The following is a 27,868-nucleotide window of genomic DNA, read 5'->3' on the forward strand; positions in this document are numbered from 1 at the left end:
GTTAGTTGTTTGTCCTGTGTGGTCCCATGGAGTAAAACTAGAGGTAATTTCCTTTCGTGGCACCAGATCCCTACAGTGGTATCTTTTTAGAAACAGAACACAGATGACAAGGGCAGGCAACAAAAGAAACCTGATGATTCTGGAGTTAATACAGTCTCCTGAGAGGCTGAAGTCTTCCCCCCAAGGAGCAAGTGAAAGGAGTCAGCAGCAGTAGCAGCTCCCACCAGCTGGTGCAGGACAACTGTCTGTACAGATGGGGCCAAGGGCCTGACCCAAGACTACAGCAAATCCAGCCCCTTCCTCCCAACTTGAATATGCACTTTATTGTTTCTCTTTAGTTGCTTTGTCCTGTATAAGTGTTGGGCAGCCAGAGTTGAGTTTGTGTTGGCTCTGCACACTGACTGTTTCCTGAGGACACAACCTCACCCCACACATAATGTCTGTGACCTGGGCGTGCCTGTATAGTCATCAGACTGGAGTTAGTAGCTCTTGTCTTTTTCTTTCACTAGATTGTGAGTTTCCTTGAAAACAGGGTCCTTTATTCTTACCACCTAGAAAGCCTTGGTAACACCACAGATGCTCAGGAAACATTTCTTGACTGGGTGACAGGGAAGAGACTTGGGGTCTGCTTTTGTGCCCCCTTGCCTTTATGCCCACTCCAGCATGGATTGGATCCAATGCCAAATGTTCAGGATTTTCAGTTCAATGTTTGTTTTCCTGCTGTGGGCGACCTGACTGCCCATCACCCACTCCTTTGTTCTGAAGTGGGGCTGGAGGCCCCTTATTTCCTGAGATGGGCTTATTGGAGAGCACAGAGGGAGTGAGGCAGGCTGAAACCTGCCCTGTTTACATTCTTTTCTGCTGGCCCCTTCCTCTCAGGCTACCTTGGTCTTTCAGCTGAAAAAGACCCACAGGGGGCCCACCCACCTCTCTGCTGAAGACTGAAGAGGGGGCATAGAGGGCGTTGTAGGACTGGACAGTGAAGTCGGTTGTCGTTTGGTCTCCGTATTTATTAGCTCTTATGAAGCACCACGGGCAATCTCTGAGTTTCCCACAGGAAATTGTGATGGGGGACTTCTATCTCCACAGAGAATACCTGCTTGGGGTTTTATTCTTGTAAATTAGCATGCAAATACTGCTATCTTAGGAAAGCAGAAGGGTTCAGGAGTATTCTTAATAAAAAAGGTTCTCATAAGCTGAAGAAGTTCATGTGAGGAAACCCCCAGAGGGAGGTCCAGAAACACTGAACTAGAGAAAGTTTGCACTTTCTGGCACTGACCCAGGGCTCTCAGGATTTGGAAACTTGGAATGTGTAAAGAATACAGAGGAAAACCTGGTGTCATGTGTTAATTTGTATCTTCTCTTAACATTTATGAGCAACTGGTATGTGCCAGTTACACTACCAAGTACTGGAAATAAGAGATGACAAAGCTCCAAGCCCTCAACCCTAGGACTTTCTTGTAGAACAGTGAGGAAGGCAGCATGAGAACAAGTGCTACCAAAATAAGGGTCAAGTGTAATAGCCCCTTCATCACTGGTAGGAGCTGAGAGAGGAGCTTTCCCTGCCTCGGAATTTAGGAAGGCTTCACAGAGGAGGTTCCACCCACCTGAGCTCTGAAATGCAAGAGCAAATGTACCAACTGGAGAAAAGAGAGCATCTGTGAGGGGAAGTGGGGCTGAGCAGAGATGGGCAGGGTTGAAAAGAAAACACAAGTTCTACTCTGGACCACTGATTACTTCCTGGGGGGTCTGGAATGAAGGATGGAAAGAGGTTTGAAGGAACCCATCCTGCCCAGGAGGTAAAAATTCTAAGCCAAAGTCTTCCTCATCGGCATCTCTGCAGGATGGATCTACGCAGGTAATCGAGTTTGGCAATCTCTGTTGGCTGCCTGGCTGCGTTTTTTTGTATGTTTCATGAGATGCCAGTAAAATTTGCTAAATTAAGAAGGAAGGTTGGCAAGAGAGGGGCAAGTTTTAATGGGGAGAAAGTGGTCAGTGAGTCTGTAAAGGGAGGTGGAAAGGCTGTGAGGCCACCTGGCTGCTTAGCTCAGCATGAGGGATAGGGGGAGGACTGGTGTGCGTGTGTGTGTGTGTGTGTGTGTGTGTGTGTGTGTGTGTGCGCTTCTGTGTATTCACATGCACATGTTTATGCACACAGCTAATTTTCCACTTAGTATTTTAGCCTGGCTTGACTAATAGCCAGAGAAGGGAAATTGATTGGATGGGCAAAATGTCTGAAGTAGAAAGAGAGGGAGACAGTCAGCTTGTTGCAAAATTTTTGTGTGGAAGTTTTGAACAAACTCTTGCTGAGCCTATCAAGGGGCAAACAGTGCCAAGTTTGGGTCTCCCTGCTCATACCTGCATCATTTAGACAAAACAATTAGAAACCAAATTGAGGGATCATTCTGGGGTACAGAGCACAGGTCTCTGCTCTCAGAACACATTAGGAGCTGCCAGCTCGTCCATCTTGCTTGGCTGAGTCTTGGAGAAGCAAGCTTTGCTGCTGAGTTCAGCAGATCTGAGCAACAGAGCAATAAAACAGTCGAGGAGCCCTGTTGCTGCAGCAGAATGGGAGAATCCTACAATTTAATAAGCAGGACTGTGGACTGAGCAGTTTGTAGGTGATGAGATAGCCAGGTTGGGAGAAAAGCTTGTGAGGAGCTTGGAGTTTTGGGACACTGGCCTCGCTGAGGTGGGGCTGGGAAATAAAAGGGCCTTTCCCAGGGCTGGGAGGACCTTTGCCTAAACATTTTTAGCATCATTTGAAATCAGGATGCAGAAGGGCAAGGGAAAGGACACTCATCATTTTTTACCTAACTGGAATGAACAAGGTGTGGGGCAGTGAGACCTCTCTGGGATCATGGTTGTGGTGAGGAAAGGGACTTACAGACAACTGACTTTGGTTTGAGCCCAGACTCTGTTAATTGCTGATTGCTGATTGTACAATTTAGTCTTCACAAGGACTCTTGATACTTGGCTTCCTCATCTATCAGAGGTATAACAGGTAGTTAGAAACTGTTTCTGCGAAAAGCACTGACTCTTACTTGGACCTACAAATATTCTGCTTCCATTTTTCATCTGCCTCCTTTGCTCTGAGCCATTGTCTTCTGTGGTTACCTTGGATTCCGGAAGGACAGAGTGTATGGATAATTATGGCTCTTGTGCCCCTAGGCAAAAATGACTTTCTTATCATGAGTGACCACAGCCCCTACCTGACCAATTCTGAGATGATAATCAACCTCATCATACTTTGATCACTGGACCTTACCTTTGACTCTACACCTTTGATCAGGACTGCTTAACTATGCATACATCTCACGACAGGCCCCAGTTCTTCCTCTATTTAAACATGTCTGTATCCCACAGATGGGCTGAAATACTTACTCTCCCTCTTCTTGGGCATAATTAGCGTATAATAAATCCCTTTCTCTGACCTTCACCACTGCTTATCTCTCTAATCGGTGCATTGAGGTGAGTGTCGAGACCTCACAGGTTGGAACCACCAGAGTGGGCCTCTGGCATAGGACTCCAGTTACAGACATGAAAATAATGACTGGATAGCACCTGGGAACATTCCCCCTAAACTCTGAAGAACTTCACAATTGCCATGAATGGTTATCACAATTGAGATTCCAGAATGATAAAATGCAGAATTTTATGGACCCAAGAGCTGCCAGATGTGCTTGGATTTTGGGTTCAGAGCTGGGTGCTGAGGACCTGAATGGCATTCCTCAGTCCTTCTCAACCCAACTGGGAGGCAGATAGCACCTGGCTAATACCTGCTGCGGGGGTTGATGATTTACATTTAAGGAGACAGTTGGCCATTCTTTTGTTAAACATGTTGCTGACTTGAAATTGGCCCTGGTGGTAGTACTTACCCCATGGTGCAAACCAGGGTGCTCCTGAGAGCCAGTTGTTAAGCGTGTGTTAGCACACCTGACCCCACCTTTCCCCTCTCTACTGGTTCTCCACATTTTGGAGACTTCCCTGCCTGCTTTGCTATCCAGTAACAAACACTCAGCACGCTGAGGTCGGGATTGCTGAGAGCCCTTGATGGCCTCTGGTCCCATACCCCAACTCCAGTCTCACATGGCTACCTTCTGTTCCTCAGAGATGCAGCTTTCCCAGTTTGTTCTTTTGGTTACACTCCATCCAGAATGTTCTTTGGAAGCTACCAAAGCTTAAAACACTACTCTCTTCCCGAACTCCCCTCACTTACTGTTCTCTGACCACACCCCTCTGGGATCTTTCTCGCCATGGTTCTTCTTCCCAGTGTGGCTAAGGTGGGTATCTTTCTCTCTGCCAATGGGCAGAGCAACCCTCAGGGGTCAGGGTGGAGTCCACTAAGTCACTTTGGTGCCTGTCTGACAATTATTATGCTAGGATTTTCCTCACTTCCTGCTCCTGTATTCTTCATGGCACTAACTTTTTAGAGATGAGGAAAACCGAGGTGAAGCGGTCTGTGGAGGTAACAGAACCAGTACATGTCAGAATCTCCATTTGGAAAAAGGGTTTTCTGACTTCTCAGGCCATCTCCACCCCATTATATTTCCAGATTCTCAGCCACTTCTGTCATCCCACAGAACCTAGTGTACTGCCCTGCCCAATGGCAAGGTTAATACCTGTTTGATGAATTGACTCAAACTTCCCTTCCTTCCAGTCACATATTTTGTCACAAAAATGAGATGGGGATTAGGGAGGAATTATAGCGTGAGATTACTTCTACAAAATCAACCCATCCTCAGTGAAGCCCTTAGAATATTTAACCCAGAAGGCACAATGCCTTGCGTTCTCCTCAGAGTGGAGCCTTCAGTTGTCATGAACACAGTTGAAAAACTTTCAAAAAGGAAGAGACATGGCTGTGTATGCTCAGTAAAAGAATATTAATTTACAAAATTTGCCATTATAATGTTGTACATATCAAACTTTCCAAGTTTTAGTCTCTTGTTTCTATTGTAGCCAACAGAAACAGTAATTTAACATTTTCTCAAACTTGAGAAACCCAGGTTCGTATAAGAATGGAAGATGAACAAGTAAATAGTCTCTTTTGCAATGAATGAGAGCTATTTCTAAAAGTTTCCTTTGTAGTCTCAAACTTAGAAATTTAAAACCTAAGTGTTCCGTTCTTACCCCATTTCAGAAAAACTATTAAAAGTTAGCAATGATAAGAATTTAAAAATGAGAATGTCTTATTTCTCAACAAATCTAGTGCTTAATACCGGATAAGCCCATCCTTATTTTCTAGCCAGTCTAAAAGGAAATAAGAGATACTTCCCCTTTCTTTCTTTTTTTTTTTTTTTTCTGAATCCACACGAGAACCAACATACACAGTGGCAGAGAGGCATTCGTTCACAGGTTGTTCTATGATGGAAAATCAAGAGCTAGCTCTGTTGTGCTTTCTTTCCCATGGAGGTTCCACCAGGACAACAGTAGGAGAAATTACAGGTTTACCTCTGGCCAATGTTTTGAGAGCTGCAGTGTTCCTATTCTTTTCCATCTAAGCTCTGATGTGTGCAGACTCCCTATAATTATGGTATAATTGGATTTAACTATAGGGGTAGAACTAGTTTTCATCTGAGTTCCCTCAAATAATTTGTTGCTTATTAGAAAAAAAAGGGTATTCTTGCTGGCTGTAGGGGCGTGCACATCTGGCTCCCCCACTCTCACTCTCCAGGATAGAAGAGAATTGCTGGTGTAAGCTCCAGCAATTTGGTGGAGTTGGTTGAATCACAGTGCCCTGGCTCTGAGCATTCCAGGAAAATTCACTTTTCCTGAAAACCCAGAGAGGGTCCTAAGGTAAAATACCCTAGTCCCTCTTACTTGTATGTTTAGGACATTATTTTAAATGTATAGAGTTTGCAAACTGGGGGCCACAGTTTGGTCATGGGCTTCTATGATGTTTGGAGTTTTTATGAGTTGTGTGGCATAGACATAAGTTAGGTGATTTCACATAATAGTCTAGATTCAGTTCCCTCTCAAAAAGAAAGAAATCTCACACTCTGCTGGACTTGACTCTCTAAAGGTCCTTTAGAGGAGGGAATCAGCTTACCATTTATTTCCCTTCCAGTTTCCATTCTTCATTTACTTAACTTTCTTGATTCAACTGGCTTGAAATTTGTATCCCTGCCTTTTTCTCAACCATCCCCACCCTCCTATCTCTCAGTTATAGGATCTCATCTTTTATTAACTGCAGTGTGATACAGTACAAAGACTAGTCTTCTGAGTCAGAGAAACATTTAAATTTCGGCTCTGTTGTTCACTAGCTGTGTTACTTTAGATGAATGACTTAACATTTGTGATCGTTGCAGCGGTGGCGGGGTGGGGGGGGATGTCCCAGTACCATCTTTGGTAGACAGTGGATGTTCAATAACTGTTAGTTTTCTGTTCTCTCATTATGCCTTAAATGGAAGCCAAGCAATGGTATTGGTACCAATCAATGTCATAGACACCTTGGATGGAAGGGCACCTGTGGAGTTTGTTTTATTTACTTCTCTATCTTCAATTTAACTCTCCCACACAGGCAAATGCAGAGATGTGAACCCTCTTGCTCAAGGTCACTCAGTGAATAACAAATAAACCCAGGTGTCCTGGGCTCTCAGCCCAGTGCTCATTTGGCTCTGAACAGTCTGCCAGATCCACACGGACTCTTTTCAGCACAATTGAAGATGGAGTGAGCGTGGGATTTCTGTTGCTTGGGGCTTGACAAAAAAGTTACAGACAATGAGTAGTTGGAACGTCTGAAAACAAGCATCAGGGAGTGACCTGAGTTAATCACACAGTTGTTGCAAGATATAACCAGAGAGTTAATAAGCTCTGTTTTGCCATTTCACTCTTTAATGAGGCAGTTTATGTGGGCTTCACTTCACTCTGCCTTACCTTCCTTTTTGTGGTGACTATGTTACATAGGTGTGCCATCTAGGTTGGTGCTGTAATCATCTCTGGCTCATGCTTTAAAGTGAAGTGAAATCAAATGAAACAGCTGATCAAGGCTCATTTCCATCCCACTACCAGGATCCTTTATGGGTCATGCGGTCAGTAGGCGCGTGTCTTCATTTGCAATTGGCCCAAGCGATATGGTGAAATGGAGGCCAGGCAAGGTTTTAGACAATAATTCCATTTTCTCAATAGGTAATTCAAACTTCCTGTGGGTTGGCAATTGGGAGAATTAGATTCTAGCCTACACCCTCTACCAAGGACCTGTAAAACCCTGGACAAGTCACTTCATATCTGTGGTCCTTAGCCTTCTCACTTGCCAAGTGATGGGCCCAGAGAAGATGGACGCTAAGGCTCCTTGCAGTTCTAAAAATTGCAGATGAATTTTTTTTTTTTTTTGAGATAGGATCTGGCTAAGTGGCTCAGGCTTGCCTCCAACTCATGATCTTTCTGCCTAGCCTCAGTGTTTCAGTTACAGGAAGGCACCATCATCTCTAGCTTTGTTTTTTTTTTTTTTTTTAAAAACAACAGAACTTTATTGCTCACAGTTCTTGGGAAATCCAAGATCAAGTTGTCAGGAGAGTCAGTGTCTAGTAAGGTCCTTTCTTCATAGATGGCACCTTTTACGTGTCCTCAAATGCCAGAAGGGACAAATCAGGTGTCTCTGGCCTCTTTGTTTTTTTTTTTTTTTGGTAAGACTGGGATTTTGAATTTGGCTTTGTGCTTGCAAAGAAGGCACTCTTGCCAGGGGCCAGTGGCTCATGCTTGTAATCCTCGCTACTCAGGAGGCAGAGATCAGGAGGATCGAAGTTTGAAGCCAGTCTGGCCAAATAGTTCACAAGACCCTATCTCGGAAAAAAACCCACCACAAGAAAGGGCTGGTGGAGTGGCTCAAGGTCTAGGCCCTGAGTTCAAACCCCAGTACTGAAAAAAAAAAAAAAAAAGCAAGCACTGTACTGCTTGGACCACACCGCCAATCTATGTTGGACTGGTTATTTTGGAGATGGGGGGGGTCTCATAAACTATTTGCCCAGGTTGGTCTCAAACTGCAATCCTCCTAATCTCAGCCTCCCAAGTATCTAGCTTTGTTTTTTTTAAAAGTAGAACTTGAGCCTCCTTGAAGGTTGTATGCTTTGGGAAGGACCCAAAGCTGATTTCAGACAGATGGAAGGAAAATTTAGGTTGCTGGGATGGGTCACATAGAGGCTGGGATGAAGTAACAGAATCTGTGGCATGCTGTTTACAATCCTTGGGGATCCCACTGGATTGAATGAAGGCCAGGCTGCTGAATCCATTTGAGCTCAGTACCCCTGTACTGTCAGGTTCCATGGAGGTAGGTGATGGTGGTAAGGCAGGAAGTAGAGGGTTTGGCAATCAATTCCATCCTTAGGTTTACGGGCTGAGCAGGGCATCCTTGGGAAGTGAGCATCACTGAGACTTACCTCCCTCATAGATGTACATGTGGGAAGATTGTGTGTGAGTCAGGACTGAGATTTTAACAAGATTCATTCTTACCCATTAGTTCAGGTCAGACAAGAGATGGGAGTGTGGAGAAGTGTTGATGGATTTCTCCCTCATCATTGACTGAGTGGTTTCCAACAGAGTATCTCTGATTCTCTAGGGTTAGTGTCTTTTCCTGTGACTGATACGGTTCTATTCTCTGGGTGTATCCAAGTCTTTCTGGCTTTAGCCAGAACTGGAAACAATGAATGGATATTGATTTTTTGACATGCAACCTTGATGTTGGCTCAGAACCACCATGCAGTGGAACTCAGAGTTTCTCCTGTTGTATATGTCCTATCAGGATTCTTAGAGTTGCTTGAATAGCACAGGAAGTTAGCAAGACCCTGTGGAAAAGGTTTGGAATTGAGCTGGGCTGGGTTGAATTAGTCATGGTTCTGGTAGGAGGAGTCTGAACCCAAGTCACCCACTCCCTCCCTTGCTTTCTTGAAGATTTAATTCATATTGCACCCTCTGGATGATACTGATAGCGTTCCCTGGTTCCTCTGACCACTTGGATCATCATCTATGACTTATTTCTCTCCTTCTGCATTGTTACCCTACCACTGCTGCTGTGTGGCTTTCTTCATGTTTTCTTTTCAATATACCACAGCCCATGTTGATCTTTTTGCTCTGACCTATAGCTGTTATGTTTGTGCCCCTCAGTCTAGTTTTTAATTACATGCTGTTTTGTTTTGCCTGCTAATTATTTCACACGTATTAGTTGCCTCTTTACAACCTCTCTGGATGGTTGAGTCTTTGGGGTCATAAATCAAGTCTTCTGCTTTTCTCAAATAGCCCCTGGTCCAGTCTTGCAAGCCTGACAATCAGTGTTTGATCTTTCATGTTCACAGTCTTTGTATTAGAGGCAGTCTTCATGGGGACTGTCCCCTGCCCTCATACACTTCCCCCAGCTTCTGCTTTGCTTCTACCAGTGATAAACCTTCCCGTACAGCCGGGCCCTGCAGCTGCCTTAGCATGCCTTCTGCAAATCAGCTTAAAGTAAGCAGTCTGTAAGTGCCCTGGTGAGTCAGTTGGGCCCCTCCCTGGAGACAAGGAATTCTGAGGTCTTGTAGGCACATGCCTTCCCATTCTTGGAATCATTCCACAGCCAGCCCTAGTTCTGCCTCTGGGAACACTCCTTGCTTTTACCTTGCTCAAGTAAGCTTCTTACTTCCTCTGATGGATGCCCTGACTTGTTAGGTGGAGATGGCATAACAATGCTTTCCTGGTGGGGAGAGGTAGGTTGTCTGCCTACAAAGAGCTAGGTCATTGTTGGACTCTGGTGGGTTTACCTTGGTAAACCCCCAAAAAAGTAGAGAAATCACTGAATCATGGTGTTTCTGAGGTGAGCAAGAATAGTGAAGAGGAGCCCAGAGCTGTGATTTGGCTTAGCCACTAATTTGCTGTGTCATCTCATGAGAATCATGTACTCTCTCTGACTCGAACTCCTTTTCTATAAAGTGAGGTTGTTAGATTTAAGTGGCAGCTCTCAAACTTATAATAACAAAGGAACCCTTGTATCAGATGAAGTCTTATGATGGACTCCAGTTTCTAGAATGGGAAGATAGCATTCTGGTCAAGGTAGGTGTACAGGACTCTTGGTTTCCTCCTTGTCTTTCACTTTATCCCTTGAACTATCTGTCAGAACTCCCCAGAGACACAGTTTTAAAAGCATTGAGAAAGATCATTTCTATGGCTCCTTCTAACCCCAGATTCTACACCTGTGCTGGTCAGAGCATTGTCCTTGGGCAGCAGCAAGCACCTGGAACTTTGTTAGGTGGGCCTTTTGGGACCTACTGAATCAGAACGTGCAGTTTAGCAAGATCCCCAGGTGATTCATTCAAGGTTGAGAAGCACTGCTCTGTATAGTTCTGTTACCCAGAGGCAGATGACAAGAAGACCAAGGTGGCATTAGGCCTTTCCTTGAAGTGTATTAGGCCTGGGCAATTGGAGTTGGAAGTGTGGACCACATCTCTTGCCTTCTGATGCCTCAGTGTATTATTTGTTGTTTTCTGGATAGGGAAGCAGCCATGGGAAAGAAGTAGGCTGCTTTGTTCTTCAGCTCAGCCAGAGCGGGAGGGAGATGGGGCACCACTGGCGCCACTTGGCCCTGCAGAATTTGTTAGTAAATGCTGGAGATGCCATGTGGGAAAGGGGAACAGAACATGTTTCCAGTTTGGAAATGCTTACTGGAGATGACTTATTTGCCTGATTCTGTTAGGGCTTTGTGTTTCCCAACAGATGTCTCCTCCCCCATCCTGCGGGATCCCTATTCTCGCTTCAGCACCTGGGATCTGACAGCTGGCTCAGACTTAGAAGACCTATATTTTTGTCTAGCATTGGCCTTTTCTGGAGCTCATCTCTTGAGTTTCTCTACTTTTGGAGGCTCTCATTTTCTGTGTCTGTAACAGCATGGTAAACCTCACAGAGTTGTGAGAAGGAACTGAAATATACAGAAGCGCTCTGTAAATTGTAAAGCGCTAAAAACTCAGGGATATTTTTATGTCAATTCTGATCTTTAAAAATCTCCCAGATTTTAGCTTCAGCTGGACCTACTTAATTAACAGTGCTGACCTGAGGCCTCAAACACTTCTGAAGTCAACAGCTGGTTTCTTGAGTTAGCCTAAGCTTGCACCTGGTTCTAGTTTACTTGAAGGTTGGGAGGTCTGGTTGGCTGTCCTCGTTTGTTGTTGTGCAGTATTGAGGATTGAACCCAGATTCTTGTGCTTGCTAGGAGAGTAGTTTACCACTTGAGCCATGCCCAAACCTTGTTTGTGGTTCTTAAAAATCTTTGTCAGAACTTGATTAATTAATTGATTTTTTAAAAAATAGTATTTTGTAAAATTAAAAAAGAGTAAAAAGTAAATCTAAAATTATTCATATTGAGAGTTCAAAAATAGCCAGGTACTTATAGTGACTCACACCTATAATCACAGCAATTTAGGAAGTAGAGATCGGGAGGATCTCAGTCAGAGGACAACCTGGGCAAAAAGTTAGCAAGTCCCCATTTCAACCAATAAGATGGGTGTGGTGTTTTACACCTGTCACTCTAGTTACACTGGGGAAGCATAAGGAGGATGAATATGGTCCAGGGTGGTCCTGACTAAAACATCAAATAACTAAAGCAAAAAGGACTAGGGGTTGGGGCATGGCTCAAGTGGTAGAGAACCTGCCAAACAAGTGTGAAGCCCTGAGTTCAAACCCCAGAACAGTCAAGTAAGCAAGTAAGTAAGTAAGTAAATAAATAAATAAATAAATAAATAAGAATTTAAAAAGAAAAGAGGCTAGGTGTAGTGACTCACACTTGTAATCTCAGTTACTTGAGAAGCAGAGATTAGGAGGATCTCAATTAGAAGCCAGCTGGAGCAAAAAGTCTGTCCAAAAGTTAGTGAGAACCCATCACAACAAACAAGTAGGGCAGAGTGGTTCATGCCTGTAATCTGTAATCCCAGCTACACAAGAGGAATAGGTAGGATCACAGTAGAAGAAACTCGAGACCCTATGTGAACCCAACCTGAAAGCAAAAAAGATTAGAGGTGTGGCTCAAATGGTAGAAGACTTATCTAACAAGTATAAGACCGTGAGTTCAAACCCCAGTACTGGGAAAAAAAGAAAAGAAAAAATGCTTTTATTCCTGTTATGGCCTGTACTTGGAAAATGCTGGGAGCATTTTTAGGAAGAATTAAAAAAAAAAATTTTGGCTAGAATTTAGGATGATACAAACCTGAATCAATCATGAAGACGAGCTGACTTTTTTTTCTCTTTTATTGGTTAGTGTTCTAGTAGCTATTTCAGAGGAAGACTTCTGGTAATAGTACATTATGTTTGTTCTGTAGGCAAGGATATTGGGGCAATTTTATATGTTTAATGCTTTTTTTATATCATCAGAAGAACTTAAGTGTCATTTAATAATAAGACTTCTGGGATTTTCTTCTGATTTTTCATTACTTCTCTCCTTTTTCAAAATCCAAAATCTTCCTCAGACAAGAACAAATTTTAGCCTCAAAGAGTGGCTTTGGTTTGACATCTCAATGTTGGGGATTTATGGAAGTTTCTAATTCAGCCCGCAGCCACAATCCCACATAGCTTGATTGTTCACTGTGACACCCCACCCTTCCTTCCTCCTTCCCTTGCCTTTCTTCAGCCCAACCCCTGCCATTTCATTCCACCTCACTTGGTAATAGTGTTCTTTCACATAGTTCCCACAGAGGTTCTTTGATCTTAGAAAACATATTCCCTTGGGGAACTGCAGTGGACCCAGGGAGAAGCTCTCGGCTTGTTGTGGTGTGGCTACATGCACTTTCCAGTTAGGTGGGGGGAAATCCCACAAAGGGTTAGGAGGATGTTAAAGTTCTTAGGATGGAGCTAGGTCAACTTCTCTTAAAAAACAGTTTTAAAAGTTACTGAACTTTCTTCTATTCCCACCCTGGGAAATCATTCTGGGGAAGCTGGGTTTGGTGGTGGTGTTCAGCCAAGTCCAGTGAGCGCCATGCATAAAGCCTACTTCATCAGGCTCTGTGGGAAGGGCTCTCTTTGGAAGGTCCTTCCTGTGTCATTGCAGGGTGGAAAGTGAGTCTCTCCACCAGAACATGACATAACATGTTTTTCTGATGTGAGATCCAAGAACTGTTAGGAAGAGAAAGAAAGCCTGATAGAGTTCATTGTTGTAAGAGAACTCCTTTCTCGTTTTTTAACTTCCCCACCAAGGAGAGGGGGGTGGTGGGGAAGAGGTGTCTTCATTGGGTTTCACAATCTTCTCTCTCTGTCTGGACTTGCTCAGAAGCCTTGGAAGGGGTCAGATATTTTTGTGGGAAGGTGGCCTTGTGCCTTTTTTTTTTTTTTCCTACAGCCAATAGGCTGTAGAGACCCCTGTGTTGAACTAGAGTAGCTGTGCTGGTTCTGAGGAGGGGAAGCAAGCTGCCCCTTGGAGGGGGAACTAGTAAGGGAAGGGGCTGGTGTGTATGGGGGCAGGGTGGGCAGGAAGGTATTGTAAAGGAGAAGGATAAAAAATAAGCCTTTTTGGAAGGTACCATGTTGATGGGCTAAATTATTTGCTCTGAGAGAAGGCAAATATACAGTTCTGAACTGGAAGATATTTCTCCTGGATTTGGGAAAATTCTTTTGATCTGCAAGAGAATTTAAGGTACAGGAGAGAATAAGAAACTTGTCAGGCTTTCACTCTTTTAAAACTAAGGTAAAAGGCACCAATTAAGTAGCTAGTTTTTCTTTCTTTCCTTTTTATTTGTGATACTCTGATAAGAATTTGTCAACATTTTTATTCATCTCGGCTCTACATCTGATTGACTTAAATGATTAATTATGTACCAAATTTTCTTGATGTCTAGATTTGTAATTAGTTACCCCTGCTAATTTAAAAAAATTGGATAAAAATGTTACATGTCTGCTGAAATTGAACTACCTGTATCTATTTCATCTAGAAAATGACTTCAATAATGTAATATGCTATTGACTAAAAGTTACTAAAGATTAAAAACTTCAAAGAATCTGCCTGCAAAGAATTATAGACCCAGAAATTCAGTGCTGAAGGGGACATTAAAGACCATTTACCAGTGGGTCTCAACCAGAGCGTTTGGAAACGTGAACGTTTTTTGTGAACTTTCACAGTGACAATGACTGAAGGGTACAATTGCATTTGGGGTTATGAAATCAAGAAGTCTACAGAGTGTCATATAGTTCTGTGCAGCAAAGAATATCCCTGCCCAAGGAACAACAGAGCCCTGCTTAGAAATTGAGTTCAGCTCATCATTTGAAATAAGAAAATACTGAGGCCTGATAGTCCCCAGGCTGATAAAAGAGCAATGAGTGGGGCTGATTTACATGTCTGTCTTTGATGTGATTCAATTTCTTTTGTTCTTTTATAACATTCTTTCTTTCTTTTTTTCTTTTTTTTTCTGTCAGTACTGGGATTTAAACTCAGGGCCTCACACTTGCAAGGCAGGCACCACTTGAGCCTTACCCTTAGCCTTTTCTTTTTTTTAACTTTAGTTATTTTTTTAATAGGGTCTAGCATTTTCACCTGGTGCCAACCTCAGACCATGAGACTTCACTGCTCTTACCTATGCCTCCTGAGTAGCTGGGTCCACAGCATGTACAATCACATCCAGCTTATATGTTGAGATGGGTCTCATTAACTTTTTGCCTGATTTGTCCCTGAGCTGAGATCCTCCTGATCTCCTAGTAGCTGGGATTACAAGCTTGAGCCACTGTTACTGGCCTCCCACATGCCAAAATCAACAGTAGTTCCGACGTTTGTGTGAAGAAACCTTCTTCATTATATAGCGGGTGTTAGTTTTGGTACCTGGATATCTATTTTCATTTCATTTTTATCCACCAGGGAATACAAATAATCTTCTCCCAACCAAAACCAAACAAACAAACAAGCTTTAAAAGTGTAAGAAAAGCAATAAAAATGACCAAGAATGGATGGACCAACTGTTTGAGGAAATTGTAATGTAAAGTAATGAATGAGAGACAATGGGAGCCCAGTGGGAATTTAAGTTCAGCTTCCATCAGGAACAAGGAAACCCAAATAAGAGAGGTTAAAACACATGAGTTCAGGGTAGGTGGGAAGACTAACATGGAATCATATTGAATTAGATCATAGTCGTCCAGACCAAGTGGCTGCATCTTAAGCTATTAAAGATATTTGCAGATGAAGGCCCAACATTCTTGTTTTCCACAGTCATGAAGAATAGAAAGCTTCCCAGAACACTAGAAACAGAAAAAAAAAAATCTCCTAATTTTCAAAAAGAAGGCAAGAGGAGCTTGCAAAGTTCCTTCTAAGAGAACTTGAGGGTGGCTCTGACAAAACTCTTCCATAGTACATGAAACTCACACATCAGGCATACTTAGAAAAGACCGAGGTGAGCTGTAGTCACCTGTGTGCTTACTGCTCCCACAAAGTCACTCATCATAGACTGACTGCACTGGCAAGTCTGGGAAGGTCTGTAAAGCTAGACTATCTTGAACTCCACGACTTGTTTGACAACGTGTTCTCTATGCTAATAGGTAAGACTAGGATCATTGGGTCAGCTGACATTCCAGTTACCAGTATTTCCAAGTTGATTGAGTTTATAAAGTGTTGATAAGAGATTGGTAAAATTTACCTTTGCTTTAATCGTATCTTACTCATTATATAAACCAATAATATGAAGGAACACCATAACAAATATGATTTCCAATTTTTGTATGGCAGAGTCATATGGGGTATTATTAAAAATGATCTCTGTAGACTAGCAGACTGGGCCAAGTTTAAGAAGATGAGATTTAGCACATATAAATGGAAGTCTGCTGCACTGAAGTTCAAAAAAAAAATCAATAGTACAACCACAGAAGGGGGAGACCTGCTTTTGCAGATGCTAATATTGAAAGGGAAGGGGGTTTTTAGGTGAAGCGCTTTTTTGTTGGACCACAAGCAAAAGATGAAACAATAGTATGTGGTTTCTACGAAAGTTAATGTAATCTAAGATGTATCTAGAGAATTATGTTAGGTTGATGAGGTACTTGGAAAATGCATCATATAAGGGATGATTAATAGATCTTAGACTGAAGAGGAAACCACTAAAAGGTTTCCTTGTGAGAAAAGGGAAGAGGATTTACCTTGGGAGGACTTAAGGTCATAGAATAAAGACCAACCAACAGAAGTCATAAGGAGACAAATTTTAGTTGAGTATAGAGAAAACTTACTAGCAGTCAAGAAGAAATGAGCTTACCCTCACGTTCATGGCACCATTATTCATGACAGCCAGAATGTAGCAGTAATGTAGGTACTTATCAGTAGATGAGTAGGAAAACAAAATATAGCACATACATACAACAGAATGTTTTACAGCCTTGAAAGGGAGGAAATTATGATATATGCTACAACATAGATACACTTCAAAGATATTATGCTAAATAAGATGAGCCAGTCATAAAAGGACAAGTCTTGTGTGATTCCACCCATGTGAGGTGCTGGCAGGAGACAGGAAATACAGGTGGTTGCCAGGGACTGGGGGAGAAGATAATGGGGAGCTGTTGTTGAATGGGGAGACTTTCAGGGTGGGCAGATGAAAAAGTTCTGGAGATGGATGGTAGTGATGTCTGTACAATAATATCACTTAATGCCTGGCACTGAACAGTAGACTTAAAATGATAAATTTTATATTATGTATGTTTTGCCACAGTTAAAAAAAACAAATCAAGGGTTCTACTTCCTATAAAATAAGCCTAAAAATAGAAGAAAATGCCATGAGAGGTACTGAGTATCTTGTGACTGTGGGTTTCTAATCAGGAATGGAACAATCTCCTGGGGGCATGCTCTAGAGGGAATTTCAGGATGAGAAGGGATCAATCCCAGCGCTTCCAGAACATTTAGAACTCCACATGAAAACAAATGCTCACTCTGTGCCACTTGGGCCAGGACACTTACTCTTTTGACATTGACATACACGAGAGTATATTCATATATATCGTGCATACAAAAGGACATACTTTCTAAAATTCCTGCATTTTAGTACACACTGCTTAATGAATAAATTAGCCTCCAAGTTAATCATGGGACGTTGCAGAATCTTGGATGCTTCCCAATCCTGCCATGTGTCTTTCCCTATCATATCACCTCTTCCATACCTGTGCTGACCACTTCTCAGACTTTTGTGATGACCTATTGCTTGCTTAAAAAAATAGCCTTACTACTTATTATGCATCCCTAAACAATATAATTTAGTTTTTCCTGCTCTGAATATTATGTATATCATATGCTGCTTTCATTTGTTACTTCCTTCTTTAGTTCATTATGTCATGAAATGCAACCACATTGATACATGCACGCAGCTGTAATTAATGTATTTTCAATAGATCAGAGTGTTCTCTTGGGTGCAGATGCTACAATTTATTTATCATTTCTGCTAATGGTGGACATTTGGGCTGTTGCCAGCTGTTAGTGTTCATAGACATGGCTGCTAGGAACATTCATGTGCCTAATTTCTTGTCCTCACACCCAAGAGTTGCTATAGAGAATATAACTGGGATCCATAATTCTGGGTTGTAGGGTCTACACAGCTCAAATTTTTGAGGTGATGCCAAATTATTTTCCCAATGACTATATCAATTTCTATTCCTGCCAGAAGTGTGGGAGAGTTCTTGTTGCTTTGCATCTTATCAAATTCAGATTTAGAGAAAGTTGTAAGGTTGGAACCTAGTTCAAATGTCTCATGATATGGGAAAATATATTTGGGTTGCACCAAGAAAAATGTATATTCCAAATCACTGTATGTGTTTCTTTGAGTTAAGTAGCTTAGTAGAGGTAGACTTGAAAGTAAGAGCACACAGCGCCAAATATCCCTCAATTAACTGCTCCCTTTGTCCTCACCTCCAGGCTTATGGTACATGTTCACCAAATACTAACTACCTGTGTTACCAATGCAGTGGTTTTGTAAAGGACTGTACCATTTCAAAGAAAGACATTCCAAAGCAAGACATCATTTACTGCCTTGTGCTGCAATTTGGGGAGCCATATTGAATGGGATTGAAATGAATGTTCTTTGAGAAGATATTATAGGCCTCCATAGCTTTAGGTTATGGAGCTGACAGGCTGACTTGGACTCTCTGTAACCCTAAATAAGTTCTTTGATGCCCCTCCCCTGTAACTTTAGCTACCTCCCCTATAAGGTGGGCTGTGGGAGATCAAGTTATGGAGGTGAGATGAATCATGTAAAGTGCTAAGCTTAGTCCATGGTGTTCAGTGTATAATGAACGTTGCAGACTTTATTGGAATCTCTGTCCCTGAGGGAGTAATTTTATCATGGCTTCCAAGATCATATAAGCATGCATTTGCTGGGGGAGAGGAATAAGACATGACCTCTTTAGAGCCTCTCCCCACCCCTCAAATACGCATATCCTTGGGAATTTTCAGCAGCAAATATTTAAAATAAGCTCTGGTTTTACTCTTCATCAAACCAGAAGTGAGAGCAAAGCCAGGCTTTTTTTTTTTTTTCAGAAAAGAAATTTATCTCCTAAACAGGGTGATTTTACCCTTTTCTTTAAATACTTTAAACTCATGAGGGAGAGGCACAGCATACATTATCCATCAGAATGAAGCATCATCCAACGCTGCCGAGTTTCATTGACTTTAAGATTGCCCTCTGAGCTATAGGCTTTTTTTTTTCTTTCCCAGAGCACAGTTAGCAGGGATATTTTTCTTTAAATGGCCCCATTTCATTTGCATTTTTAAGCTTTCACTGCAGAGAGTAGAAGCCATTGTAAATGGTTCCAAGAAGGTGGCTGTGATTTCTCCATAGTCTGAGCTGCCTGCCTGAAGCTTCTGAAATTGAGTGTCAGCTTCCCTCAGAGTAGAAAGCTATTACTTCATATTCGTGCATGCGGTTTGCCGCTCTGCTCTGGGTTTGATGGTCTCATTTAGCCCTAGGCATTCTCTAGCAAGGATTCATTCTCCCCAATAAAATTAAATATCACCTTTCTCCCCCCACCTCTTTTTTTAATAAGACATTTTCTTGTTTAGGCTGAAGCGAGACAACGTGAGAAACTGTTCTCTGATTCCTTTTATTGCTTCTTTTAGACAAGGAGGGTATAGAAAAAAGGCAAAAGAGGAAGAAAATGTACAACTGGAAATCTGAATAGGAAGCCGTAGTGAGATCACAGATCTCTTTGATTTCTTTTAAGATAGGCTAGCAAGATATGGAGTGAGTCTGGAATGTTTGACAATGTTGTAGAACAAGGGACCAACTGACCAAATTATCTCTGTGTTGATTCTTGTGTTCACACCATTTACCCCTAATTAGGGGTCAAAGTCTGCAGTGAAGTCCACAGGGCCACCGTGTCCATGGGTCTTGATACCTCCCAAAGCACTTCAGGAGGAGGAGCCTTGGCAAAAAGTGCTTTGGAAGATGAACAAAGAGAGTCTGTGATAAATACAGAGTTATCGTGAGAAGGTGGAAGCCACGGTGCCTTGATTGATAGTGCTCTTGAACAAAACAAGCTGGAACTTTGACAGATTTTTCTGAAATCTGCTTTACTATATAGACAGTCTAAATTCACTCTGCGTCCACGTTTGCAGGGTGTTTTTACAGAACCTGGAAAACAATTTACTTGAAAATGCTTCTTTGATAGGGCAGCCAGCTTTCTTGGGCTGCTTACAAAAGTCCATTGACTATCTACTGTGTCGGTGGAAATGAACTGCTAGGAGTTTTAGTGTGAAGGGGACTGGAGTTTGTGTGGTGAGGGAAGAGAAGGTAAAAAGTTTCACTCCTTTCTCCTGGATCTTGAGCCCAGCTTTGTGGAAATTTTGAAAGAGACCTAGCAGGGGCATCTTCTATTTGTCTCTCTCCTGGTTGTCACAGCCTATGTGGCCTCCATGGAGATGTCATTCATTGTTGTACAGATGCTGTAAAGAGGATAGCGGCCATCCAATCTAGCAGAGTGCCTCCTCCTGAGACTCTGTCATCTCTGGACAGACGGAGGAAGAAGAGTGGCATGGTACCAGTGCTATTCTTAGGTGTTCTTGAGCTGTCCTGGCAGGGCCTCTGTCAAGGTGAAGTGGAATCCCAGAGCCCAAGTCAGTGACTCCACCACAGCCACCAGATTGCTCCCAAAAATAATTAGCTTGATTTTTTCTTTCTTTTTTGGTAGTACTGGAGCTTGCACTCAGTGCTTTGCTCTTGTTAGCCAGGAACCACTTGATCCATGCCCCTAATCTTTTTGCTTTTTATGCTTTTTGAGGTAGGGTTTTGTGTTTTTGCCTGGGGTGGCCTTGGATGTCTACCCCCCTACTCATGCTTCTGGAGTAGCTGAGATTACAGGTATGTACACCATGGCTGGCTTATTTGTTTAGATAGGTTCTTGTTCTCTTTTTGCCTGGGCTGACCTCAAGTTGCTGTCCTCCTTTCTCTGTTTTCCTGAGTAGTTGGGATTATTGGCTAGTTTGAGCTTTTTGAAGTTTCTCATTAGATACTTCACGTAACACCTATTTGTTTTCTCAGGTGACTTGCGATGTTCTATTGCTCTGTACTTCAGTTCATCTGGCCCAGCTTTCACTAAAACATTTATGCCTATCTTTCAGGACCCTAGGGAAATGCTAACAAGGGCAAACAGATCACTTAAGTAAGTTAAGCAAATCCTGTAGCCAGTAGTGGGGAGCTGAAGGTCCCATGTGCAGGGAGTTGAGCCCTGTGTTTAATAGGTCTTCAGAGGTTCTAAGAGCAGTCTTCCAAAGAATCCAGATTTTTCTATGAACTCTCCTGGCTTTTAAACAGTAAATAATAATCCCATTATAAAACACTTAAGTCAAAAGCATGCTTCTTGCCAAATAAAACCTGACTATTGATCTGACTTGTCCCATTGGCCCCTGATTTGTGATTGCCACCCTGTATTTCCTTCTCACCGAACAATATCTAGTCATTTTCCCTGTTTATGGAAGAGATCAGCATGTATACCATAAGACTCTCCTTCTGAATCCCTATTCTCAGCCTGGGCTACCTTAGGCCTCATAGGAACAGCATCCCGACGTCCTCATTCCTGCATCTTCTCACTTTTTTCCTTCACATCCAATCAACCTAAGTCACACATCTGATGGACCTCTTAAGATTTGTGATCTCTTAGGTCATATCCCAATCTCTGACCACAACCTCCTACCTATCTTTTTACTTCTTTTATTCAGTAACTCACATTATTCATCTATTGTACTTAAAGACTTCCAGACTATTCACCTCTCTGTCTACCTTCTTCGCATCTACAAGCCCCTCCTCAAGCTCTCTCCAGCTTCAGCCTCTGTCTTAATATTGTTGCTGCATTGGTTTTCTTTCATGCTTGGTTGGCCAAAGCTCAACCTTGTAGCTAATTAATATCAGCCTACTCTACCAATGTTGCTGTGTGTCATGGAGAAGCACACGTGAACTGTAGATAAATTTCCCTACAACCTCGCGGCTCCTAGTCTGCTGCTGTTGAGTGTTGCCCTACCATGGGCCTGTAGATCTTTAGTTGATTCTCTCATTCTCTAGATTGGCTTTTTTATGCCTTCTGTACTCTCCTCTTCTCAAATGTTTGACCTTGTAAGCATTGACATTGCTTCCTTCTTCACAGAGAAAATAGAAGTCAAAGATAGGATATCCTCTCCCCTCAACTTGCTGAACCAAACCTATAAATAACCTCCATCTGCGTCCATTCCTCCCTCCTTCATGTCTCATCTTCTGGAAGCACAGCCAAACCCTGACTAGCTCATCCCTCCACTTGTCCTCTAGAGCTTTTCTTTCCCAGCTCTTTAGCAGCCTACCTCGATCAATTTCCCCCTCTCTTCCCTGACATTTACCCATCACTCTCTTGGCCTCTTCCTATCAGCAGTTGAACATGTTCAATCCTTCCATACTGTGTATCTAATTCCTTTATGGTCTCTTGGCCCTTTTCAGTCATTGCTTTCCCTTTAAAGACACATCTCTCTCTCTCTCTCTCTCTCTCTTTCTCTCTCCATCTCCTTCTCTACTTTACCTACTATTTTCTATTCTACCTACTGCAAGCTAGCTTCTACCCTTATCACACTACTGAAATTGCCCTCAGCAAGGTCATTGATGGCTACCTTGTTACTGGATCCAAGGGCAATTTGTAAGCCATCATCTTCCTTGACCTCTCTGTAGTAATTGATACTGTTGGGTTTTCCCTCCATATTGAAAAACTTTTCCTGGGCCTCTATGACCACATACAGCAGCTGGATTTCCCTACTTCTTTAGATCCCCTTGTGGGCTTCTCTTTCTCTGCTCACTACTAAATAATAGAGTTGTCCTGTCATCCTAGTCTTATTTGTCCATGCTCTTGGGGTTTTCTCAGTATTGATTGACTTGTCGGGAGATGTTGAGACAGTGAGGCAGGTAGGGTGTGCATTTTGTAATGGAGAACATTAAAAATGAGATTGGTCAGGCACAATGGTACCAGAGACTGAGAAACTAGAGAGGAAAAACTTGTCTTGCTGAAGTTAGCCACAGGTGAACCCAGCACTGGATCTAGATGTTAGTATTTTGGATTCTAGACCCTTCCATCCTATTGTGCAATAAAGGCTCTCCATAGCCTAGATTCTACATCACCAGATTCAAACAACCATAGTCCAAAAATATTCAGAAAAAAATTATGTGTAAACTGGTAATGTATGGGCCTTTTCGCTTGTCATTTCCTAAGCAATACAGCATAACACCTATTTACATATCATTTGCATTGTATTATAATGTGGAGGATGTGTGTAGGTTATGTAAAAATGCCATGCCATTTTACATAAGGGTCTCGAGCATCCATAGATTTTGTTATCCGTGAGGTAGTGGAACTCTAGGAACCAATCCCTCATTGATATTAACTGTGTTTGTCTGTCTTTGTCCTGGGTTCCTGGGATGGAGCTGCTAAATAAAGCCTTGGAATTACCCAAGTGATAAGAGTGTCTTTGTCATCCATGGTGAGTCTTGGACCACACCTGGGTTATGCTAATGAGGTGACCCCTAGTAAGCCCCTGTGTAGTTTCAGAATGGGAGCTGGTTATGTTATGATTAAAGAGTTGGAGCTCTGAGTCACATCAAAGTGGTCCAACCTCCAGGAGAGGAGGGGGCTGGAGATTGAGTTTAACAACATGGCCAATGACATTTTATTGTAATGAAACCCTGAAGAAAATTCTGAATAAAATTCCTGGTTGGCGACTACATCAGTGTGCTCAAAGGGTGGCACATCCTGAGTCCATGAGGAGAGGGCATGGAAACTTCACAGTCAGGTCTCCCCAGACTGCGTCTTTTCCTTGGACTGGCCCTGATTTGTATTCTCTGTGATAAGGCTTTAATCATAAGCATAACACTTTCTTGAGTTCTCTGAGTTATTTGACTGAACTATTGAACCTCAGGGGACTGGAGGAACCCCTGAATTGGGAGCCAGTTGATCAGAAGTGTGGGTGGCTTGGAACCTCTGAGCATGAGGCTGGTGACTGAAGGAGGCTGTATTGGCAGGGGGACTGTGTGCCTCACCTGTGAAGTCTGCACTAACGGTTGCATTGAGTGTCAGTCACACTGTAGTAAGAGCATCTTTGTCATCCATGATGAGCCTTGGGAACCATACCTGAGTTATGCTGATGAAGTGACTCCTGGTAAGCCTCTATGTGGTTTCAGGATAGGAGCTGAAGAAGGTGAAGGTGAGTGCCCATCACTACAAGAGTCCTGGTTACAGAATGGAGAGCACTGAGTGTCACATGGGATTGAGGCAGAACTAACTTTATTTAGCAACAGTGTCTCTGTGTCTTGGAGTAGAATGATAGTAAGGGGATTTAAAAAAGAGACAGAAAGATTGGTCACTTCTATTTCTGGTTCTATCTTTTTTTAACAGTTTTTGCTTTTGAATTCTTGAATCTGTCCCTCAAAAATTCTAGAATATTGTGTATTTCCAGGCTAAAAAATATGACTTTTTCTTTTGTCCCCTAGAAAAGTCAGAGAGCAGCCCTTGGGGATAATAATGACACCATTTATACTGTACTCTCTTGTAGTTAAAATTGTGTCAGCCATTTTGACCCCTGATAGGATTTATGGTGGCTTAGATCTCAGTTGGAGAAATGAGTTTCAGGCAGCAGACAGGAGGGAAAAGATCTCAGGCTCAGAGCATATTATTTTAGAGAAATGGGGAGAAAATTCACTTGAGCTTTTTTTCCTTTCAGTTGTAGAATTTGACTGTGCATATTCTATTATCCCTGTCTACACTCTGATATTACTGTGCTGCTTTGCATGGGACCCTGGGTAGTTCTATTCTTAACAACCATACAAGTTCCCATAATGCACCCATGTTCTCCTGTGTGATTGGTCACCATCACTGGCTCAGTTCCTTACAGATCCTCAGTCTATTCCTCCCTCCTACATTTGAAAATCAGAAATGTCTCTGTGTTACAGATGAGGAAACAAGCTTAAACTGGTTCAATGTGTTTACACAGGTGGAATGGCACCTGCTTCAAATGCCACAAAGATCAGAACCTAGGCTTGTCCACCCTACCACAGAGTGCCTTTTAGGGGTAGGCACTGAACCTAGAGCTGGAGAAAAATACTAAGGAAGACCCTGTTCCAACCTTTTCAAGGAGCTTATAGTCAAATCAGAGTAACTGACCATTAACTTCTGATCATGTGCTGGTTTGGAACAAATGCCAGTGGAATGAAGACTTTAATTAAATACATAGCCTGATGTTAAGTCTGAAAAGATGGTCAAGGAGGGTCCCCAGCAGCATCTTGGGTTAGAGATGGCTTGCCTCTACTTCTCCAGGCTTCTGATCTTGTGTCTCACAATCTAGTACAATGATTTATGTACAGTGGGTATTTGATAAAAATTCCTAGAATAATAGGATTGATGTCTAAAAGTCTTACTTTTAGTTCAAACCAGCCATTTCTTGTCTCTGAGCACAATTCTTACCACCCTCTCCCTCAAAATCTGATTCTTAAAGAAATTGTACTTTGGAAAGATTTGGCTCCCCAAATCCACTACTTATTTTTATAAAAATAAATTTAAAAATGTTTGGAGCCCACAGTGACTGTTGGTTTGTGTAACTAAGTGAAACATAGAGTTTTAACTTCCCAAAAGACAGTAGTCAAGTAGGTGGGGCTTGGGTGAAAAAAGGACATGTGGCACACTTTCCTTATGTAAGAATTTATAAGATTTACCATGGTTTCTGGTAAATGCTGACATAGTTTGGCCCCAGGCTCTGCAAAAGCACTAAGCTGCTTTCTTTCTGATATTGTTAGCCTTTCATAAGCAAGGGAGCGAAACCTGGCTGGGTAGGGCAGGAGAGTGGGTGAGCACAAGGTACTAGTACCCAGCTCTTTCCATCTCATTTCCTCAGTCATATTTGTATTTAGAAATGATTTGAAAGCATTCTGAAGTTTCATTGATATTTACTGCATTGTTGACTCAAAACTCTGAGGGTAGGGACTGGGGACATGGCTTAAGTGTTAGAGCACCTGCCTACTAAGCATGAGGGCTTGAGTTCAAAACTCAGTACTGTCAAAAATAAAACAAAAAACACTCTGGGGATAGACCTTGGTGATTGTCCTCCTCTTCCCATTGCCATCCCACCTCCATGTTCACAGGACAGAGTTTGGATAGGGGATTCTTAATCAATGCCATTGACTAACTTTGACATCTTCCCCATGTACCAGACACTTTATAGGACAAATTCATGACTACAAACATGTAACTTTCACAGAAACACGACAAGGGAGATAATTGTTATCCCCATTGTACAGACAGCAACACGGGGACTCAGAAAAGTGAAGTGATAATGTTCAGCTAGTAAGTGTTAGGTTTCCTTATCATCCCAGTGTCTTGGCTTCCCATCTAGGAATTTTTCTACTTCTATGAACCTGACCTATTTGGGCTGGGGAAAGGTAGTAGCAGAGTACAGACTAGTGAAGCGATAATTCTTCCTGGATTGGACCAGTGAAGCTTGAGGGGAAGACACTGGACAAAGGTATTGAGGTTTTAGAGGTTTCTAGATAGGTTGTGAAGGTATAGAAAGCCTCGAATTGATTTCACTGGTTAAAGAAGTGGGCACCAGGCTTTCAGGATGCTCATGCTGACCTTGTTCCATTCCAGCAGACCAAGCAGAGTAGCCTGAGGCTCTTCTTTGTACTTGGAGTTTGGGGAAAACTCAGAGTAAACAGTTACATAAAGCCTACTTGAATTTGTTTTTATAACCCATAAAACGTTAAGAAGAGTTGAAGGATACGAAGAGAGAAATCAAGGAACTATAGGTGTAGTGGCTTGTTTACTGCTGGCTTCTTATTTATGGGGACTGTGTCTTCCATTTGTCAGGCTGTAATGATAGTAGCTTTTATGAGTAGGCAATTTTTTTAATGAACTTGTTCCAAATGTGTATTCCATTCTTGGCGCTCTCTGTGCTCTGAAGCAGCTTTATAATTATTGCCTTTGGTAGAATAGTCAGGCTCTCTCTAGCTTTTATGTAAGCAATTTCCTTGGTTGCCTTTTCCTCTTTTTAGCTTTAAATAGGTAAGATGAAGGGGTGGAAAAATATAATAATAATAGCTTTTCTTTAGAGTGCTTATTATATGCTAGGCATGATCCTAGATGTTATGCATGCATCTTTTAATGTTACCCTAACATTGGCTGATTTTAAGGTATTTTTATAGCCCCCATTTTACAGATGAAGAAACTGTGGCTCACAGAAGTTGAACAAACTATGTAGCATTAACAGGTTGTAAGTGGTGGAGATAAGATATGAATATTGGTCTCTGACCTGTGTGCTGTGTAGGGTGGACTGGAAGGGCTGCTTATGTCAGCGTACTCTCAGGTAGAGCTGGGGATGGGAGGAGGACCTCAAAACATTCCTTAATGCTGGGGAGTCATTTGCCATGTTGCCCCATGAGAGAGATGTTGTAATTAAGTGCCGATGGCTCAGTAATTATAAATAATTTTCTGGTTTTTCGTTTTCATAAAGGAAAATAGAAAGTTTAGAGAACTCCCTAAACTTGTTGCTACCTATAATAATGCAGCTTTCTGCCTTGGCAAATGACTACACCATTTATCCCAAAGCTCAACATCTTTTCATATGGTAAATTAGTCTCATCTTGGTGACAAGGATTATTACCATGCTGTGCAAAACCCTGATCTCTTCCCAATTGGATTGAGCCTGCTTGTGAGTTTCTGCATCCAGAGCTGTACCCCTCCTCTCCACCCCTGTTTACAAGTGGGCAGGGCTAGAGAGCTCTATCATGGCACCCATCCGCTATAGGAGCAATGAAGGCCACACAATGGCTTAGACCAGCTCTAAGGTCTGCTGCAGCTCAGATTTCTGCTCCACCGTCTTTTTGCTCTGTTACTTTGGTCTAGTTGTTTAACTTCTCTGAACCTCTGTTTCATTAGTAAAATGGAAATAATAATATGAAAAAGTCTGACATTTTTGTTAGGACTAAATGATGCAGGTAACAATGAATGACTCAATACATTTTAGCTACTGTCTTTATTCTCTCAGTTTCTGTCCACACTCCAGTATTAGGAACTATTACCAACTTACTCTTAGTATCTTGTTTTATTTTTAAACAGTGTGCAAGGGATGCCAATAGTTAGGCTGTCTCTATAATCCTGCCTTTTATTGAACTGTTGTTTTCCACATCTCTGTATGGAACAAACATGTAAAATGAGCAAAGTTAGCTTTGGAGAAAGTCTCTTTCATCTCCCACTCCTTATATCTTTCTCTTGGTCCCCTCACACTTGGTGCCCTCCCGCTAAACCCTGGCTCCACAGGGGATACTTGGACACCCAGATCTTTACCTCTTGATTAGGACAGAACCAGGTCCTTTACAGAGATGGGGAAATTTGCTCAGTTTGACCCATGAGTGAGTGTGTTTCCCTCCAATTAGTTGGAAAATCGAACTTGATCTGTGAGGAAGGCAGATTTATAGGC

The 27,868-nt window shown here is 42.3% G+C and overlaps 1 long non-coding RNA gene across 1 annotated transcript in view; it reads left to right on the forward strand.

The window, feature by feature from the left end:
• Window positions 1–1,311: 1,311 nt before the first annotated feature.
• LOC141413952 (uncharacterized) overlaps window positions 1,312–27,868 on the forward strand; it is an 83,520-nt gene continuing 56,963 nt past the window's right edge. The window contains exon 1 of the long non-coding RNA XR_012439009.1: window positions 1,312–1,858. This is a non-coding gene — a long non-coding RNA (uncharacterized lncRNA). The remainder of the gene's footprint in view (window positions 1,859–27,868) is intronic.

Source organism: Castor canadensis, chromosome 11 (assembly GCF_047511655.1).
Source record: "Castor canadensis chromosome 11, mCasCan1.hap1v2, whole genome shotgun sequence".
Classification (NCBI taxonomy): Eukaryota; Metazoa; Chordata; class Mammalia; order Rodentia; family Castoridae; genus Castor; species Castor canadensis.